This window comes from Callithrix jacchus, chromosome 11 (genome assembly GCF_049354715.1).
Source record: "Callithrix jacchus isolate 240 chromosome 11, calJac240_pri, whole genome shotgun sequence".
Lineage (NCBI taxonomy): Eukaryota > Metazoa > Chordata > Mammalia > Primates > Cebidae > Callithrix > Callithrix jacchus.
This window is the reverse complement of record NC_133512.1, coordinates 87,243,530-87,256,203: the sequence shown is the minus strand read 5'-3', so window position 1 is coordinate 87,256,203 and position 12,674 is coordinate 87,243,530. Positions and strand designations below refer to the sequence as shown.

The 12,674-nt window shown below is 42.3% G+C and overlaps 1 protein-coding gene and 1 long non-coding RNA gene across 4 annotated transcripts in view; one reads left to right on the top strand and one right to left on the bottom strand.

The window, feature by feature from the left end:
• The window catches only part of MET (MET proto-oncogene, receptor tyrosine kinase), a 121,948-nt gene extending 121,221 nt beyond the window's left edge, over nt 1–727 (bottom strand). The window contains exon 1 of one of the 3 annotated variants that reach the window (XM_078343250.1): nt 322–727. The gene's annotated coding sequence lies outside the window, so the exon portion shown is untranslated. Of the gene's footprint in view, nt 1–208 lie in introns of all 3 variants that reach the window. The other 2 variants (XM_002751769.7, XM_078343251.1) reach the window with 2 other exon arrangements.
• The window catches only part of LOC128928430 (uncharacterized), a 126,299-nt gene that overhangs the window by 15,167 nt on the left and 98,458 nt on the right, over nt 1–12,674 (top strand). The window contains exon 2 of the long non-coding RNA XR_013524090.1: nt 9,088–9,377. This is a non-coding gene — a long non-coding RNA (uncharacterized LOC128928430). The remainder of the gene's footprint in view (nt 1–9,087; nt 9,378–12,674) is intronic.

Here is a 12,674-nt window from a genome sequence, read left to right as displayed (position 1 = left end):
CTTTTGTAAGGGCTGAGTCAGATCCTAGCTTTAAAACTTGCTGGGCCGTAACAGTCACACATCACCCGCTGTCCCAGCGCCCCTCTCCCTCCTAAGTCACACAGGTGGCCATCAGAAGCAACCCTCTAAAACGACAAGCCCCATTCTCGTTTCGCCCTCCTCCTGGCCATGTCTCTTCAGTTTCCGAAGCTCCTAAACTCTCTCCTACCTCCGTGGTTTTGCCCCCTGGAACAGCAGTCAGGTCTCTTAGGGGAACAAAGAAAGCAGAACCGCCGGGACCAGGAGTCGGGTGCGGGATCTGAAGAGGGGCTGTAGTTTTACCTTGCGGTGCCCAGGAACCCGTGGAGAAGTCAGCGGCGCAGGGACCACCCGCGCGCTCCGCGCCTCCCCGCCTCCTCGCAGCAAGTCAGCTGTCGCCCCGCATCTGGCTCGCGCCCTTCACTCGGCTCCGCATTTGCTCACAAAGCGCTCGGGGCGCCGCGGGAGGCGAGGGCCTTCGGGTCACCTGCGGCCCGGCGGAGCCCAGCGCCCCGCCCGCCGGCCGCTCTCCCTCCGCCCCTTCCCACACGCGCGCTGCCCGGCCAGTGACTCAGCCGGGCATCGGCGCGCGCGGCCCGCGGCGGCCCGGGCGCGTCGGGGCGGGAGGCACCTCCAGGCGACCAGACCAGGGCGCTCGCCCCCCCGCCCCAGCACGTGTCTGTCTGCCTCGCGCGCTGTCGGTCAGCCTAGTCCGCGGGTTCCAAGGACCGCTGAGATGCGGACTGGCACCACCCAGAGGGAAATCGGCCCCCGCCCTTCCTGCCGTCCGCGCCGCGCCTGGCCCCGCGGGGGTCGCGTTTCCTCCCCGCCCCTGCCCCGCCCACGACAAGGTGAAACTTTCTAGGTGGAGAACTTTTCTCGCCCTGGCTGCGCGCTCTCCTCCCCCAGCTCAGGCGGTCTGAAGTTAGCTCAGCAAGAGATAAGCGGGACCGAGTCTCCCCCTCCTGGCGCTTGGGCGGCGAGTGTCACCCGGCGCGCAGAGGCAGGGTGCGCACCCTCCTGGCACCCCGCGCGCTGGCCCCGGGAAGGGCGCGAACTCTGCTCTCGGCCTCTCCCACGTCTCCGCTAACCGCCCGGCATCCACCGGGTATAGAGAGATTTGGGCACGGCAGAAACAAGGAGTTCATTGTTAGAGGCGGAGGTAGGAGTGGATGGACGAATTGTCCCAATAATTTCATTATGCACCGATTATCCTCTACTATAATAACTCAGATTTCTGCAAGGAAGAACAACACAGGAGTTTCACCCCGAGGAGACTTCCATTTCTTCAACTTTTTTTTTCTTAGCCGGAAGCAGGCTGATTAAATAACTGAGCAAATAGCGATGAGCAAGCAAAACAGAACAAAAGTTTAATTCTTGAATGTTGAAATCTTATGATGATATTTAAAAAAGAGCTTTTGGGGCCTTGGTGAACTCTATTAGGATTGTGTTGGGATAATTTTATATTTCGTTATAAAAGTTGACACTGACCTACAAGAGTAAATGAACACTCGAAGGTAATAGGATCTAAGGAATGAGCATTGCCAGTTAGAACTTGAGTTCGTTCTGGCTCTCATGCAGGCTTGTTCAATCATGGCAATAGTTAATGAGACGTGGATCTATCTCTTCGTTATTGAAAGTAATGGGTGAAAATAACAGTTACTATGCAGGTTCAGGTCTTATTCACTACAGAATTAAAGATAGAAAAATATAGTAAGAGTAAATACCATTTCTCAAGAGCTTACTATGTGCCAGACATTATCAGAGGTTATATAAGAGTGATCCCAGGCTTCACGCTGGTAATACCAGCAATTTGGGAGGCTGAGGCGGGCGGATTGCCTGAGGTCAGGAGTTCCAGACCAGTCTGGCTAACTTGGTGTAATCCCGTCTTTACTAAAAATACAAAAAAATTAGCCGGGCGTGGTGGTGTGTGCCTGTAATCCCAGCTATTTGGGAGGCTGAGGTAGGAGAATTGCTTGAACCAGGGAGGTGGAGGTTGCAGTGAGCCGAGATCACGCCACTGCACTCCAGCCTGGGCGACAAAGCGAGACTCTGTCTCAAAAACAAACAAGCAAACAACAACAACAACAACAACAAAAAACCACGAGTGATTTCAATTCTCAAAAGTGATTAACCTTGTGATTCCCCAATTTTATGGAAAAGGAAATTTCCCATTACATTACTAAAGTCTTGCATTGAACCATTTTGCAGATGAAGAAACTGAGTTTCTAAGAGAGAGTCACATGGCTGGTTAGTAAGAGGGGCAAGGCTAGAACTTAGCTCTCAGCTCAGTCCAGTGTCCTTCACACCATATCAAGAGGGCCGGGCAGGCTACATAAGCAAGGCAGCCCTACTGGAGATTTCCCGATACTGCATGGCATAATTTATCAATGACTATAGCTCATTAAAAAACACTAATTTACTGATTACGAGACACTGGGACTATTTATGGACAGATCAGTTACAGATTTTGGGTTCAGTAACAGCTTTCAATAAAAGTTGGATAAATTAAAGCATTTAAAAATTTACACACACACACACACACACACACACACACACACACACACACTTAGCCATGGTTGTCTAAAGGAATGATTAGAGTGCTGTTTCTATTTCCTGGTTTCCATAGCAATATGTTAACTGGATTTTTAGATCACATTATGTAGTTGCCTTAACAGGTTTTCTGAGTTTGAGTGCCATGATAAAAATATAAAAGAAAAAATTTACAATTAAAGTTGTAGAAAGGCCCAGAAAAGCCAATCCCAACTGGAAAATAAAATAGATGATAAATACAAACAATCTATTATGTATTTTTAGCACTGACACTACCTAGTTTCTAATAACTGACAGATTCCAATCCAGTTTTGAAACTGTATTAAAAATTGTTATTTTGACTTATTAACTGTATATAAGGAGATAACATTTTATGAAACTACATAACGAACAATAGCATAACTAAAAGTATCTGGGTTGTGAAAGTCAAGTAATTTTTACACACTCCTAGACAGGTTTGATTGGGAAAAGCCTTACAGATAATTTCAGATTTTTGGAAATCAATGGAAACATTTTAAAAGAGTTCTAAAATTCAATTTTGGTTTTGCACCAAACTTTTTATTGTTGCTGTTTAACTTTCCCTGGGTTCATGGGATGGGTGACACACTGTATGATGAAGTTCGGTTGGTATTTTCTTAACCACACCAAATATCTCGTGGCCCACACTGTTGGCTGGGTAGGCCAGCACCTGTTCCCAACCAAATTTTCTGGTTCCTGCTTCCACTCTTGGGGCTAGAAAAGAGAAATACTTGCTTTCCCAGACTCCTTTGCAGCTAGACATGGCCATGTGATATCATTCTGGTAAGGAGGTATAAGCTGAAGTCTGATGAGGGCTTGTGGGAAAGGATTTAAAGCTGGTGCCACCCTTTATCTTTTCTTGCTTCCTGATTTCATATATGATGTCCAGTGGAGAGCTAAACATCTTATGACCAGCATGCAGAAGCTGCTGGTAACATAGCTGAGCTACAGCACTGCTGCCATTAGATACCTGCTTCTGGATTTCTTGTTTTGCGGAAAAACAACAAAAACAAAACTTGTTCCAGACACTGGTAGCTGGGACTTCTGTCACCTGCAGTCGAAAGCAATTAAAACTGATAGACCCCCTCAAATGGGCAGTGATATCTTCAAGACTATGTTGAGCATAATAGTTAAAGAGTTTTAGAACCAGACAATCTGGATTTCAATCCAAGCTCTGTCTCTTGCAGCTGTGTAGCTACAGGCAGGTGGATTAAACTCTCTGTGTCTCATCTGTGAAATGGGATCATGGTAGGGTTATTGTGAGGATAAGATGAGGAGCTATAAGTAGAGTACATGGAACAGTGTCTGCTAAAATACAAATGATCGAAAGGCATGAGTACTATTTGTTCACTCACTTGTGGGTAACATAATGTTGAGCTGTAAACAGGATCCCATCTCTTAACTTTGAAATGGGCCTAGTAGTAGCTGTGACCAAGAGACAGAGGAAGAGCTACCTTCTGCTCTAATGTGACCCATCTTTTTGCTCTCCCTTTAACACATTAAAATTTTGATCTTTGAAGGCACTCTCTAAGTTGGTGCTGTATTTGAAATTAAAATGGAAGCAGTCTTCTTAGAATAGGGGCTTCATGCTTGCAATGTGTGGTGAATAGGGTCCACAGACATATACGGGTGCACAGAATGTTTTTAAAAGTGTGAGTTCTGGTGAAAGACCATATGTCCTGCTGTTTGTCATTGACCTACCACCTTCTCTTGGGTTGCATCCAGCCCACTTCTGATTTTGACGTCACTCTGTCCTGGAAGCATTAGGATCTATGATCCCTGCCTTAAAGAGCACTTACTCTGGAACTCCTTCTCTCACTCTGCTTTTCCCTTCCCCCTGCCCCATAACCCCTATTATTGTGCCTATGGCAGATGTTTCTACAAAAAGACAAGAGGATAACTCAGGTGATGGCGCCTCATATCATTTCTGAGGGCAAATAAAATTTGGAAATGTAGGATTCTTATTACCTCTTTAGAGATGTGTACATTCAACTGTCGAAGGTTTTGAAAATTCATGTGGTTAGAACAAAACAGCAAAACCGAACCCCAAACCAGAAAATGGATCACGGAATACTTTTATTTTTCTTAATATATCTTCAGTGTCAAATTCCTGTAAAATTAGTTTTATAGATTATACAGTTTAGGAACCTTCATGTTAAAGAATGGAACTGCCAGCTACAGAGGGCTAACACTGGGCACTTTGGATATGAACTGCTTTTATGTTGATTTGTATTGGTCATTTATGTGTGGCTGGGCTCTCTAAAAATAAATATGCAATGTTAAGTTATCTAAAAATATGACCGAGTGTACTTAATATGGAGGACAAGAACAAGACTGCTAGGCTATAAGCTAAAGTATCAAAATGTTAATTAGAAGACCTAGCATATTGTGGGCAGAAAAATTAAAAATAAATTACCATCTCCAACAGGGTGCTGCAATTTTGTTAGCGATTTGGTTCATTTTCACATCCAGCTTGTGACCTCTCTTCTAAAATCAGGCTAAGGTATAATGTATTTAGCTCTTATGTATTAAATGTGTACCATGCATTTGTCATGATTTTGGAGCTCTGCTTACATCCTCATAGAAAAGCTCCAGAATAGGTATCCTCCTTCTCGGTTTACATTGAGGGAAATGAAGCTCAGAGAGATCATGTAACCTATCCAAAGTCACACAGCTGGCTTAAGTCTGTGTCTTTCCCGAATGACTGCACTCCTATTTTATTTGTTTGTTTGTTAGTTTGTTTATTTATTTAAATTGAGATAGAGTCTTGCTGTGTGGCCCAGGCTGGAGTGCAATGGTGCTATCTCCGCTCACTGCAACCTCTCCCTCCCAGGTTCAATTGATTCTCCTGTGTCAGCCTCCTGAGTAGCAGGCAACTGCCACCATGCTAATGTTTGTGTTTTCAGTAGAGATGGGGGTTCGCCATGTTGGCCAGGGTGGTCTTGAACTCCTGACCTGAAGTGATCCACCTGTCTTGACCTTTCAAAATGCTGGGATTATAGGCATGAACCACAGTGCCTGGCCTCCATTATAATTATTTTAAACTTGTCTCTGGTTCTGTGACGAATGGTGCAGTCACTTAACTGGGAGTTGGAGACCTTTTTTTTTAGACTTTTATTTTAGGTTCAGGGGTACATGTGCAGGTTTGTGATATAGGTAAACTGGTGTCACAGGGGTTTGTTGTACAGATTATTTCATCCTCCAGGTATTAAGCCTAATACCCAATAGTTATTTTTTGGGAAGTAGAATTTAAGGCATCCTTTCATTTTCTTTCTCCGTCTACAAAGTCAGCCATAACTTAAGGAATGGCCACTTCTCTGCTGGCTTGATCCTTGGGGACTGATGTGACAGTGTAGACCAAAGGTGCCATGCTGTCCATCTGTAGAACACTGTACAGCTTGGAACCAGGGTTCTGGGAAATCAGGGTGGCCTAAGTGGTGGACTGTAGGTGCCTAGGACCAAGACCTGTGAGATGCAAGGAGGAACTGGATGTTCTTTCTCTAGTGCCTCTGTTTTCACGATTTCTGAGTTCTCCTTTGGGAACTTAGGGAATGTGAGAAAGAAAGAAAGCAACAGATGACAGGGAGTGAGAAGTCCTAAGAGAGGGTATTTTGGAGAGTCTCTGTCCTCTTAGAAGATGAGAAATTAAGGCCAAGACTTCTAAAAAGCCCTGGAAGGCAGCCTCCGTAACTCTTTGACCTCTCAGTGCCTCTATCTCCAAAGTCAGGTTTATTTATTTTTCTTTTCTTTCTCTGTCTTTTACCTTGTGGTAAATTTTGGGAAAGAAAATTTTCATTTTTATACAGCATAGTATAGCATCATTTCCAAATTACTTTATCCAGTCCATCCGTTAATTTAAACTCTGGCACTAAAGCAACCTATCTTGGAAAATAATGTGCAAGGAAAATAAAATGCATTTTTTTTTTCATCGATCAGCATTTCATTATTGATGGACTTTAAAAAAGTATGTCAGTGAGTGTGTGAGTTTGTGTGATTACTGCAATTCTAGGTTTTACAGCTAACTTGATGAGTACTTTGGTATTTAACCCCTGTGGATCAGTTTCTTCAGCTATGAAAACAGTTCCAAAGTCTGATGAAAATTAAAAGTATTAAGTATCAACCAAATTTTACTGAAGCCAGTCTCTTTAAAGCCAATATACCAAACAATTTACTTATTGTAGTATAGGTAAGGGGACATTATATTAGAAAGTACTTCAGTGTGTGGTTCTTATTAACTACTACCTTGTCCAAATATGATTAAGTTCTTTATTCTATTCAAGTAGGAATGATTTAATCATCAATTTAGGGATCTTTTATTTGGTGAGTCCAAAAGTAAATTAGACAATTAAAAATGGCTACAAAATTTAACAGTTTAAGAAGGAATATATAGGCCTTAGTGGCATTAAAAAGGGATAGAATGTTTAGAGTTTGATTAGAATCACTATAACTATTACACATGACTAATATATTTTGAAATATGATTAAGATGGTTGTATTAAAATGCCTTCCAACAATTTTGCACTGGCCAGGGTTTGAGGTTTTTTTTTTTAACAACCTTAGAGCCTAAACATAATTGCCATTAATCTATGTCCAAACACATAGAAGAAATGGCAGTAACTCTGGGTTAACCTTGGTTAGCTGACAAAGAATTATTTAAAAAAAAAAAAAAAAAAAAGAATACAGACAAACTGTAACCAGTCAAGGGTTGCGCTCAGAAAGTTGGCAGTGGTGCAAACTGCTTAGGACTTTCAGTTTGTTGGCCTGTTAGAAACATTCCTGCCTTTACTAACAAAATCCAGTGAAATTCAACCAAACTAACCCCGAGAGACAATGGCAAACTAACCTCTAGAAAAAAAGCTGTCTGATCTGATAAAATCATCTGCAAACTTTCATGCTTATGTTGAAGGAACTTTCAAGGAGTGTATAACCTGAATTAGAAAAGACATCTTTTTAAAGCTTTCCCTGAAGTGTCTGGTCCATCTGTTGTGGGCTGAGCTCCCGTGTTGGAGCTGTTATCAGGTTCTGTCAGCTCTCCCATTGCTACTGTTAACAAATGGATTTGTCACCCCAAACTTAAGAACAACCAGATGTTTCCTTTGTTGTTCTGTATTCCAATGGCTGGTCAAAAATAGGTTTAAACATCCCCGGTGAAATTGATATTTAGAAATAATCTTGTTAATCTGATCAATGAGGTCATATGATTTAGGGCCATTTCAAGATTTAAACTGAATTTCAATATTTGACCATGTACATTTATTGGATTACCCCCAAATTAATTTCTTTTTTTTTTTTGGTAACTGTAAACTTATGCTTTATGGGAATTGTAATTTGTATGGAAGCAGCTATAAATATGGAATAAAATATTTAAACATGTCGGATCTTGTAATTTATCAATTAATTTCTTAACCAAATGTTTACTGAGCCCTTACCATGTGCCAGGGAAGTGTTAGTGTCTGCTACTATAAAGATGAATGAGATGTGGTCCTTAACATGTAGGCGCTCACAGCTAGCACAGACGACAGACATGTAAATCAGCAGACCTGGCACAGCATGGCACGTGCTAGCCACTGCTAGGAGAATGTTATGGGCTGACTTTGCGGATTGGGAGAAGGAGAGGAGATAAGGAAGACACCGCAAAGGAAGTCATGTTTGAGTCACACCCTATGGGATGAGAAGGAGTTTGTCAGGCAACTGTATTTGCAAGGGGATGGAGGTACAAAGACTCCTGTGTTGACATAATCCTATATTCAGGGTTTTACAAGTCATTTAAAATAGTTGGGGCACAATGTGTTTGGGTTTAGGACAGGAGAGAGGGCTAAAAAAGTAGGTGGGGGTCAGAATATATATATGAGGGGTCTTGCATATCACACCAAGAAAGACGTACATGGGAGGTGATAGGAGTCACTAAAATAATTTAAGTAAAATAAGAAGAATTTTATATTTTAGAAAGATTTCTGTGGTTTAATGGAAGGTTTGGAGCAGGGTGAGATTGGAGGCAGGGTAGCAAGAGAGATGAGCACTTCATTAATGCAGGAGAGCAAGGAGGAAAGCTTAATAGAAGGCAGGGACTGCTGGGACACAGGGCAGTGAGGAAGATTAGATGGACACTTAAGGTGTGGAATACACAGGATCACTTAGAGGTGGTGGCAACCGAGCAGTACTCAGAAGGTTGCTTTTTGTACACATGGATAGAAACATCACGATGTACACCATAAATACATGCCATTTTTATTTGTTAATGATGCATTAATAAAGCTGAGGGATAAGAGGTTACTTTTTGTTTGTTTTATTTCTTTGTTTTTGTTTAATGGAAGCCTGGGACACAATGATGCATTGCTTTTGGACTTGTTGTGTTTGAGGTGAGCTGTTTACTTATACCCGAGCTGTTGGAGATCTGGTGGTTATGTCAAAATACCAATGTGCCAGACTTTTCTATTGTCTACTTGGTTATGTTTGGGACTATGTTTTTCAGAACTCTTCCTTGCTACATAATTTCAGATTGGAGTTGGTCCAAAGGCAAGCTGTGAGTGTTGGGAGGCAGAAGGGAAGCAGCTGCCATGTTCTGAAGGTTACCAGCACCTGTTGGTGGTAGAGACGGACACAGAGGTGTGGCAGGTTCCTGTTTGTCCTCGCTCCTCTCTCCTTCTTGTTGTTGACCTTGCCCCAGGCTTTCTACCAGATGCTTTGCCGAGAACTCACAGAGGCCAAAGACCTGAAGAACCAACAACTTTCCGTAGGCTTTGAGGTCCCACTCCAGGATCAGGACATGCTGGCTTCCAGGAATCACTGCAAGTTCTGAGTTGTCCGTGGCTTTTCTCTATCGTTTTAATTCCGCTTTTCAGATCTTTACCTTCCCTGCTCTTCCCACAATTGTGCAAGTTCCAATTCCTATAATAAATTTCTACTTCCATATTATGCATAGTAGTTTTTCTTCCCTGATCGAATCTTTTTAAAGTGACAGCCAAAGTGTATTTTTAAACAGAATCCCTTAAACACATATTTTATACTCAAAACCTTCATTACTTGAAATTGTTTTGATTTTGAGAGTCTGATTTTTTCCCCTGACTTTCTGATAGTGATCACTAGTGCAGAATGATGATCTTAATGTGTCTACACAGGAGAAATTATCAGGAGAACTAAAAAAAAAAAAATCTCAGGGAAATTCAATATTAGGTTGTTAGGCTGCTGAAAGAAGTTGTGTCTGTGTATGAATGTTTTAATATATTCCAGTGTTCTAGAACTATCTAGGCTAGAGAGCCAGGCATGAAAGATCACAGATGCCTCAGAGACAGGGAAGGAGGACCAGGGCAGATGGTGGCAGGAAAAGAGGTTTCCTCCTGCTCGCAAATGGAGCCCTTCTAGGGGAGGAGTGTGTGGTATGTAGACTCTTGCTGAAACAGCAGCTGTGGAACAGAGGTCCTGATGCTACTGGCTCAATGAGGATCCCCATGTAACTAAATCAAGCATGGAAATGAGTGGGGGATACTGCCCAGGCTCTAGAATAAGCAACTGGGTTGCTTGTCTGAGTTCAGTCCCACTCTGGAGAGACGGTGGAGTTTAAGTCCAAGGCTGGTAATGAAAAGGTATCAACCTTGTTGTTGGCACTGGGAAATGAGATTTGACCTAGAAAGGTGTGGGCTCTGGGGGTTCTTTCTTGTTATTGTTTTGCTTTTTGTCTGCTTTCCAAAACCAGTGAAGGAGAAGCTGGGTGTTTCCTAGCCCAAGAAGAGAGGCAGTGTTGCAGCTTTGCAGGCAAAGGCAACGACATTGGCCTTGTCAGTCCTTTCCATGGAGATGGCCTTTCTTCTTAAATATTTGCATGGCCAACCCTGATTCCTCCTTCAGGGTCCAAGCCTAACCCTGGAAGGCTTCCATGACTTGTCCTCTTCCTGGGCAGGCTGACAGGTTGCTTCATTTGTTTTCCAGTGGCACTTCGTATTCCTAATTTAGCCTATCTCACACTGTATTACAATTAGCCATTTATGTGGCAGCAGAACCCAATAGTACATTAATTTGTGAAGTTTTTTTTCTCACTTCTATTTTGTGGACCAGAAAGCAGTAAGGCAAAGAAAATGAGAAATGCCGTCAGTCAGGGCAGGGGGAAGTAGAAGGTCTCCCATCTCCTTTGGAGTGTTGTGTATTAAGAAGGGACTGCCGAGTTGCAGATGCAAACTGACCCAGCTCCGCATTTGCGTGGTTAGGCAGGACACCAGAAATCACACCCTTTCAATCAGTTTGCCTGTAAACCTTGATATCTATGTATATACAAAGTTTTCAAAATTCATAAGCAAGTCTAGGAATTGGACTGTGTTCTCTGCAGACGCTCTGCAGGCATATCAGGAGCTGGAGGCTGTGCTCGGGAAGGAGTGCCTTCATGTGCATGGCTTGTAGCTCCGCTTACCTCCCACTGGTTAGTTTTCTGAGCTAAACGCCCGTTATAGGCCTGATGATCCCCTGACCTTCGCTGGGTAATTAATAATCTTCTCCTCCTGGGAGACAAATAGGATTAACAAACTGTGACAGTGTCTGTTACTCTTAAGGAAGTCACACTGAGATCGGTGTCTCCTCGCAAAAGATATGTTACATATCTTACGCAAAAGCAAAGTCATCAAAATGTACAAAATTCTTGTGACAAGTTTCTTTTTGTCCAGATAACATGCTCTTGCTGTTTCTACTAGACATTTGAAAGATATTCACCATTTAATTTCTCAAATGAGGAAAGAAAATTGGGATTGGATATGTCCATTATACCTGTCGCAGATGAGGTAAAGTATGGGATTGGAGGGTGCCAGTAAACCTATCTCACAGGTCTGAGGGAGGAGAGCTGTGCCTGGATGTCACCCAGGAGTGGAGTATACTTCTCCCCTTGGAGGGTTTGCTGATCATGCCTAGGACCTTTGGCTCTAGGGGAGGGACAATCCCTTTTGCCACCCTGAGACCAAGTAGGCCATGCCTCCTAGGGCTCCTGGACTCCCAGACAGACAATACTTCACATCAGCCTGTGATTGCCTCTTGGGATTCTGCAATCACTTTTTCATAATGAAAAGAAGCTAAACAAGCCTGACCTAAGAAGGATCTCTAATTTTGGCAGTATTCTAACACATACAGCAAGGACTTGGTTTTTGAAGGACAACATAATCTTCCTGGAGGGGTGTTTATACTGAGGTTGCTGCTAAGTCATACGGTCATTTCAGGCAGAGCAAACAGCAAGTGCAACGGCCTTGAGACAGGACCATGCCTGACATCTTGAGGATTATGAAAGAGGCCAGCATGGACGAAGAAAATAAGTGCAGGAACCAGCTTCAAATTATTTGTCAAAATTATTATAAATAAGTCAGGAATTCTTAATTTAGTAAATCATCTTTGATAATAGAAATAGAAAAAAACATTGTGGTAAATTCAATAATTTTTCTTTCTTGCTCTGACTGTTACCTATTTTATCTGTAGCTCTGATAATTTGCTAGTTAACTTACTAGGTAAGTTCAGACAAGTTACTTAACCTGTGGACTTTTATTTCTTGGGTATTAAAAAAAATTGGGTGCATGTAATATTTCATACCATATTTGGCTCTAAAAGCTGATCTTGTATTGGGTTATCTTAATACTAATTGGTACGTCCATTAAAAGGCTTGGATCACAGAAAGGAAGTCAAACTTAAATCAGTAAATACTGGTGCTCATTCAACGTCTCTAGAAGAGTTGGTTAGAAAAGACTCATACCTCCGGGTTTCATCTATAGATTCTAATATTCTTCCATGTTTATTATATTCCTAGAGAAAATGATAACAGACCTTACCCAGACAATGTGGTTCTCATTTGACAAAAATAAGTGAGGTTTTAATATAGCTGTGATCATCTCAAGTGCAAAATTAATAAAACTTTTGAAGCATTTAATATACAATTACATGGCACAGCTTACCAAAAGTTGAATGAGCACTCTTAGCAATAAAGAGTATATGGAACAACTTCTTAAAAATCATTAAACTTCAACTATACTACAGGACTATAATAACCAAAATCGCATGGTACTGGTACCAAAACAGACACAGACCAATAGGACAGAATAGAGAGGCCAGAAATAATGTCA